At 35.0% G+C, this 8,356-nt stretch overlaps 2 long non-coding RNA genes across 4 annotated transcripts; one reads left to right on the forward strand and one right to left on the reverse strand.

Moving 5' to 3' along the window:
* The first annotated feature begins 827 nt into the window (after positions 1-827).
* LOC136069505 (uncharacterized) lies at positions 828-2,627 on the forward strand. 3 transcript variants are annotated; one of them, XR_010630710.1, is made up of 5 exons: positions 828-1,277; positions 1,360-1,475; positions 1,864-1,965; positions 2,128-2,207; positions 2,372-2,627. It is a non-coding gene; the product is annotated as an uncharacterized LOC136069505 (long non-coding RNA). The 3 variants fall into 3 exon arrangements; XR_010630709.1 differs by having other exon boundaries at positions 828-1,475; XR_010630711.1 differs by lacking the exon at positions 2,372-2,627 and having other exon boundaries at positions 828-1,475; positions 2,128-2,262.
* A 2,874-nt stretch (positions 2,628-5,501) lies between these two features.
* On the reverse strand, positions 5,502-7,327 carry LOC112024009 (uncharacterized). The gene is made up of 2 exons (XR_010630712.1): positions 6,842-7,327; positions 5,502-6,691 (listed from the first exon to the last, which is right to left on the reverse strand). It is a non-coding gene; the product is annotated as an uncharacterized LOC112024009 (long non-coding RNA).
* Between the last annotated feature and the right edge of the window lie 1,029 nt (positions 7,328-8,356).

The raw sequence follows: 8,356 nt of genomic DNA on the forward strand, positions 1-8,356 counted from the left end.
AACGAAAAATGGCGTTGCTTTGCTAGCTACGCCACCCTAATCTATCTTGAAAATAATAATTTAACAATGATTTTTGTAGGCATATAAGCATGCTGTTAAAACTTAACAAAACCTTGTCCAGAGCACCTGAGTTTTGCCAAACAATTGGCCATCTAACTCTACTTCATGTTTTCTTCTCAATCATAGTCCATTTTGTTTGTACAGTTGCATTTTGTATTCTTTCAAGACTCTCTGCTTTGCGCAACAATGACTAATCTTTACAAGATGTTAAAATAAACCTGCTCAATTTGTGGTTGGATGTTAGGCACTCCACTTTAGCTATTGTTTGTTCTATGTTTTTGTCACATTCCATGCACTCTAGTGAAGATGCAGGAAGCTAGATGTGGTGTGGAGTGCCAAGGTACCCTTCTGTGGTCGTAGTGGTATAACTTACATATGGTGGGTGCCTTCTCATGGCATCTTTGTTTTACTCTGGTCACCTCATACTTCTTTTGGGGTCCTTCTCACGTTCTCCTATCCTCTTCTTTATAATATTTTTAATTTAGCGTCTATTGCAACATTTTCAAAGTCTGATGTTATATCAATTTATTTTATACCAATTGTGCTATAGAAAATGGAACACTGCATGTTTGTTTGTGTTAGATAGTAAGGGACATGATTCTACCACCCAGCTTTAGGTGGTCTCCACAACTTTCTGGAGTTCATAATCATGAAGTAAGGATATATAGGAGAAATCTTATACATATAGCAAGACATTCAGTAAGTTAGCTTCAGTAGATTGTTTGCTACAGTAAATGATCTGCCCAGAATGTTTTGTTGACAAAACTGAATGTATTATTGTTCTTTCTATAAGACTTTAGCATTTACATGCCACAATAAAAATGGACCATAATTGACAACCGAACCTTTGGCTGTGGATTGAGAGTATCATTTCCATTATGTAATATATGAAGAGAGAAGAATGGGAGAAAATACTAATTATTTGAAAATTTTGATCCTCAAATGAACAAGACACTTTTTCTGTTATTATTTTTATTATGGAGATTCAACTGGCTGGGCTCTCTAGAAACATGGCAGAAAGAGAGTTTGGTATATAAGATTGTGATTTGATGTTGAAATTATTTGAACTTTTGTTGATAATTTTGCTCCTACAGGAAAATGGACATATTCACCGTTACAAACTCCTTTGATGGGTTGGCCTGGGGTGCAAGGAATTCCAACTACTCCTATTGTAAAGAGTTATTAGACTTGATGTTCCTGTGGACAAATATCCAAGTGTAAGTTAATGTGTCCCTGTGGAGTTAAATTTTGACCTTTTCCTTTTCAGTACACAGTAGGTCCTAAAATAAAGCTTGGCAGTACAATTTTGTTGGCCAAATTCTGGGACCACGTGGGAACTCACTGATAAGGGTTGAAGCCATGACAGAATGTAGGGTGTACATAGAGGTCGTGGCTCTGTTAAGGATGCTATAAAGGTATCATGAAATGTTTTAAGAATTCCACATAACATTTCCCTTAAGAGAATTGAAGATGCTCATTTTTTTTTTCCACTTGGTCACATATGCTTGCGATACTTTAATGTATTTTAAAAAAATTGAAAAAGAAAATCCTTGATCTTTCATTGTCTTCTTTTTCGTCTACCCATTTTGGGAACTTGGAAAAATGCTCTGTTTTTCTCTATCCAATACCAAAATGTTAGGGTTTTGTGGAGAATAGGGGTTCTTTACCTTTTCATTATGTTCTAATGAAATCTATCTCTTCCTTTGTATTTTCTTAGTTTGAGTCTTTGGTTGTGTTATTATAAAATTATGAGTTTTGTGTGTTCAAGTTGTTCATTTACAATATTCTATTTTTTGTGACTAGGTTAGACTAGCAAAGGTCTTCACAATGTACTTTTTGGGATTCCTTATGGCTTCCAAGTATGTCAATATTTTGCCTGCTAGTAGAAGGAAACTTTTGAATGGGGTAATACTCGTTGACTCCAAAATTTTGAGAGTAAAGCTTCTTCTTCTTGTTGTTGAATATGTCATGTTGATACTTCTTGTTAACTTACTCTGCAACTTAGATTTACCTATCAACAAATTTGAGCACCATAAACTCATTGTTCCCACTATTTGTGTAATGTAGTTGGTCTTTCCACTTTTACTTCCATGTTCGATATTCTCTCAACTTGGTCAAGCTATCACCATTGAGAAAATGCTTGAATGGTAACAATTATACTTTTCAATCTATGATTTCAAAGCACCACAATGATTTTTTTTTTCTTTCTTTCTTTTTAATTACAATTTCATTCGTTTACAAATGGTTGTTTGGACTATGTGGTTTTGCCAAATGGTCTAATTTTGATTTGCTTTCTGGTTGATGGTTTCAGATGCTTGTTGATGATATTGGAGACATGACAATTACTAATGATGGTGCTACAATGTTGAAGATGCTATAATTTTTTGATGGCTTTTTGTGTACAAAGAACCACATTTAAACAACTGCATTTTTTGAAAGTGTTGAAGGATTTGTTTAAATACTTTGGAATTTTGATAATGGTTATAGACAATGTTATGTATTTGATAATATATTTTTATGTTAATATAATGTTAGTTTGGAGACATTTGTGGTGTTATCTAGTTACATTTGTGGTATTGTCTTAATAGAGCCAAAATAATTGCAGGTTATTTGTAATAGATATGTGGGTTTAGAACCTAGGAGGGAAAAAAAAAAAAAAATCGCCTATAGTGGTGGGCAAAAATTGCCACCGAAGGATTAATATTTTAATATAATTGAAGACTTATAGCGGCATTTTTGGCCTGTCGCAATAGTACAGTTTTTTTTTTTTTTTGGTAGAGCAAATAACTAATTGCGAGGGTATAAAGGTTCTCACAAATAGTTGTTAATGACGACTGCTTTCCTTCGCTAAAAATAAGTCGACTTTTCTCGTCATTTGGTAATATATTTGCGATGGTGGATTTGTTCAGTAACAACGGTAGATTGCCCTCGTAAATTATCTATTTGCGAAGGTATGGTCGCAAAATCTCTTTTAACAACAAGAGCAAATACGACGGCCTTCGAGGGCCATATTCTCTCGCTAATAACCTTTTGCGACGATATTTGGATTTTTACGAGGGCATTTTATACAAGACAAACTTCCAAATAGATAAACATAAATATCAACTTACGGTTGTCTATCAATAAGACTAATCTTAATCCAAACTAATTTATTTGAGTAAATTAAACATATCTCTGTCACTACTTATCCTATAATAATTAAAATAAATTAGACACATAACAGATCCTCTGCTGATTACCTCAATGGCAAAAGTGTAATGTGAATGCCAAAATAATTATTCAGATCAATCATGTTGGCAGGCTATTAAAAGAAATCATTACAAAAGAATCTGCACACTTGTTGTTGAATGTTGCTTAGGAAATACAGGGTCTATATACACTTGGTCCATAAACTTGTCAAGGGTTCCTTTACAAAGAGCTAAACAAATTGCATCCTCTTTGTGCATTCCAGAAAAATTGATTGGAAAAACCACCACTATCCCAACAAGCTCCAATTTCATGATTCCAGCATGCAGGAACACTTGCACACACCACACAAAATACACACAAAGAACCACAAAGACCCACAAATACCAAATGCTCAAACAAATATTGAGATAAGGAGACATACCTTGTGAGACGGAGAGTCAGACCGAGACCGAGACTGAGAGGGAGACAGAGAGCGAGACCGAGACCGAGACTAAGAGGGAGACGGAGAGTGAGACTGAGAGGGAGACGGAGAGCTAGAGGGAGAGCGAGACTGAGACGAAGATGGAGACAGAGACGGAGAGCGAGAGGGAGAGCAAGACTGAGAGGGAGACAGAGAGCGAGAGGGAGAGGAAGATTTGAGAGGGAGATAGTGAGATTGAGAGGAAGATTTGAGAGGGAGATAGCGAGATTGAGAGGGAGTAAGCTGAGTTGGTAAGGTAACAGATCTTGGTTTAAGTGTGTGTGGGTAAGCCTTTGGGGCTATATTCGGTGTTAATTGGGCAGAACAGTACTCGAGCTCCCGAAGCTCGAGTACTAAGTGAAATTTTTAAATTTTTTTGCCATGTCAGAGTGCCACAGTGGAAGCATAAAACATGGTACTCAAGTTCACCAAACTCGAGTAATTGAAAAAGTGGTACATTGCTGTTTATTTCCGAAACAGTGTTTTTTGGCCCAATATTTCTAAAATTGATGGTAATGAGCCATTTTGGCCCAGCTTAGTATTACTTGTTGTTTAGTCTGATTTAACTTCTTCTTCTTTCTTTTCAGCTTCACTCACTTTTGATCTTACTTCTTCTTCCTTTAGTCTTGATTTCTGACAATTCCTACCATAACCTTCTTTTATACGAAACCATGCAAGACCCTTTGATAATGACCTAAAAGTTAATCAACCATTATGTTATAAACTCAAACGGTTGACAAATACTTAAGCAAAGATAACTGACTTATCTATATAATGATGCTGGAATTAAGTTAACCATATTAATTAGGAAGATCCATTGAGAACGCAACATAGATTGAGCATGGTGGTAGCACCTTTGTCAAGACTCAAGAGACAACTGTTTTGCTTACTCTGACGTCAATTGAGACATCATTTTGTATACGGATGATGTGGAACAAACAAGTCGGTCATACTACAATATTGTAGGTGGATAGAAACATGATTAAATTCTCACATTTTCGTTTTGTAATAAGTTGGGTAAAAAGAGCAAGTTCAGTTCTGCAATGTAATTTAAAATATTATATTGAATTATGGAATTGATTTTGTATGATTTTTAGATTCTTTAGAATTGTTTCTTTATCCTTTACAAGTTTGACTTTACATATATAATCCTCTTTAATTTTCCAAATTTTTTTCCTCCTTTCTTCTTTTTTACAATTACAACGTAAAAAAGTTCTTGATGTTTGTTTACAAGGGGGACGGGTTCGAATCCAAGTTCTCCGCATGGTAAATCCGTGGAAAGCAACTAAACCATAACCATAAGTCTCTTGATGTTTGCTAACTATTGCGCAGCTTCAAAACTAGTCCAAGTTAACACTGTAGATAAATATACAAAACAATAGTTAAAAAGATGAAAAGAAAAACCTAATAATAATAAATACAGAAGATAAGATGTGTTTGACAACATTCAGCGTAGTGGTACAAATTTATACATACTCATTTTACACATAAGTAGAATGGAAAGAAACAAAAGATTAACCAGTCGACTCATGACTAACCATTGCTAAAAACTTAACAATAGCTATGTTGCACGCTAGCTCTATGCAGCTGGTGTTGGATTCCCACTACGCAGTGGGGCATAATGTTATAAAATAGCGGAAGTTCAAATTACCAAAATTGATTGTGAAAATATTTTAGACTTGTGAAAGATCTCCAAACTAACAATAGGAATGAAAAAAAAATTAATTCAAAAGAAAATAGACACAAAACACTAAGAATTACGTAGTTCGATAATAGCTTACATCCACGGGCGATAACGAACAAATTTCACTATAATAAATTTGGGATAATACAAATTAGTGTAGAGGTACTCTTACAAACCCAAATCCCAAATACACAATAGCTCTCTCTCACAAATACAAACCAAAGAACCAAAGGTTTACAAATACCAAATACCAATTGCGCACAAACCAAAGAGAGAGCCACAAATCAAATCCAAAAGTTGCAATGAACCAAGAGATAGCAAATCACCAATCCGCAAAACCAAAACCAAGCGGCAACAAACCTCTCTCACTATTCCAAATTGCAACCCACAAATATCAAAGAACCAAACAAGAGAGAGCCTATTTTTCTCACACACACTCACATCTCTTTCTCTCTAATTTTCTGTAGCAACACTATGCTTATATAGGAGACTTGAGTAGTTTAGAATATCCAAAATCAAGAAAGACTAGACTTCTTTTCCACACACAAAAGGAAAATCACTCTTATTCCAAATAGAACTCAAAATCAAGTGGTAGACAAGACTTTTAATAAAACTTGATAACTTCAAACAACAGTAATCCAAAAGGAATAAAATTCCTTCCTTATCCAAATCCAACAAGGAGTCAAACTCCTAATTCAAGCCATATTCTACACATAAGACGCCTTCAAAAGTGGATGTTGTGGCTGAAACTGAAAGAAGGTAGATCGAAGTATATCAACTAATAGGCGATACTTGAGCAACACGTATAAGATTGGTACACAAGCAAAAAAACCAATGACAACAAAAAACGATGACAATTCCTGATGATTAAGATTCCTCAACCAAAAGGATGTAGAAAATGCGACCATCATGGCGGCAATTGAGATGAAAAGTGAAGTGACTCCAATCATCAACCTAATAGGTAACCATACAACAAAGTCTTCGTATGAAAAACGTGAGGTAAGAATGGATAAAAACATTATTAGGGATGTTGATGAACCAAATAATGCTATTGCACTTGAAATTGAATAGGCCAGAAAAAGTTTAGGACTACGGTTTGATTTATCAGCTGCTTGGTCACTAAACACTATAGTGGCAATTAGTGTAGCAACCACCATAGATGATGTAGCTGTGTTCATCATCCACTTCTCTCCTTCCTTCCTTAAGTTCTCATGGTTCGTCGCAAATAAAGCATATGGTGTTTCCCCGTTAGTATTTTTCATTTCTTTGAATGCAGGATTTACGGCCTTTTCCACCTCCTTCCATAGCATATCATAGGAAATACCACATGAGAGGCTTGTTAGTCGAAAAAAATTGAAAATTTTAGGTAAAAAATTTTGTGTGCAAACAGGAACGAACATTCTATTAAATGGTTCAACAATTACTACACAAAGCGCATGAATCAGTACCTTGAACCATAATAGTTCTAGTTGCATTTGAAGAGCTGCTCCTGATATGGCATTGAGCTTATCTTGAGGTGCCAATCTTGCAGCTAAATGCAATATGTTGCTTCCAGGTTCAAATTCTCTACCGACTATTAGATCTCCAACTGAGCCTATCTCATTAAGTAATTTGAAGATGCTTTCGTGGCGCTTCTCAACAGCAATATGAAATATGCTTTTACAGCCTTTTCTTTTCCATAATAGATCAAAGTTAAAACAAATAAGCTTAACCAAGAACTCGATGTTGCCTACTTCTGCTGCTTCAAACAGAACAGATGAAATCACTGAGGTTTCGTCTGAATTCTCAACATCACCTCTGTAACCCTGAAGACATTTTTTTAACAATTCATTGACTTGAGAATGGTTTGAGTTTTCCTGTCTTGATTTCAACCCTGGAATTGAACATGACCATGCCAAATTTCAATGAAATTTAATTTATTAAAAGAATCGAATAGATCTGTATAAAGAGATCATGTGGTACCAATATATCTGTTTCCTGTATTGTGGCATGCTTAGTACATTGTAATGAAATAGTTATTTTCTTGCAAGGAATATATATTCCTTATGTATGGTTATTAGGTTTTAGGTTGGTAGATTCCATGATATCAAGATTAAGAGTCAAAGATGCAACTCAAAGGAGACAAATTTTTAGGATTCCGATCGCCACTTGATCTATCAAAATCTAGGCTTCGACATGCTTTTGGTCATGTCTTAGACCAATCGAAAGAGGATTCTCAAATTGTTGTTCGACAATGGCTCAGTCAATCGAAAATCAAAAGTCAATAAGTGAAATGTTTTAATGAAATCAATTCCATGAGTTTTTAAACCATAAGTGGAATGCCTATATAAGGGCCTATTATACAAGACTTCGCTGAGGTTGTTAGGTCAGACTTTGAAAAGCTAATCATAGAGAAAATCCTAGCCTCCACCTTCCAACCCTTGAGTTTAGAAAGTAAACGAAAATATCATCTACTTAATTTGTTGTTGATGTCGTTATGTGAATCAATGCTAAAGCCACAGAGCCTATCCTAGTACATTTGCTATGTAATTCAAATCATCAAGTTGTGGGCGTCTTAGGGAGCACGTTAATAGGTTATCTATTGGGTAAAGTCTAGAGTCATTAGTGTAGACACCTCATTTTGTACTCAATTAATAAACTTAAATCCCCTGGTCCCAAGGATGAGTTTGAAATTTCTACAAAAGGTAATTTAAGTTATTTTGATAGTTTGGAAGTAATCACAACTCAAAATTACTCAAATTGCTTTAAAAATGATGCTGAAAAATAACATTTGTTTACTATTTTGACCACACCTTTTGATCCACAACTAAATTTTAAGTGAGATTTGTTTCATTGGAAAGTAGGCATCTTGGGCTTCAATTTGAACTCAAATTTGCCTAATTTAGACTTATATTAAGTAAGTTATAACCATTTGAAATTGGACCAGATGAGCATTTAAAATTAGGATTTTTTGGGGAGCATGC

Source organism: Quercus suber, unplaced genomic scaffold, assembly GCF_002906115.3.
Source record: "Quercus suber isolate HL8 unplaced genomic scaffold, Cork oak 2.0 scaffold_174, whole genome shotgun sequence".
Taxonomy (NCBI): domain Eukaryota; kingdom Viridiplantae; phylum Streptophyta; class Magnoliopsida; order Fagales; family Fagaceae; genus Quercus; species Quercus suber.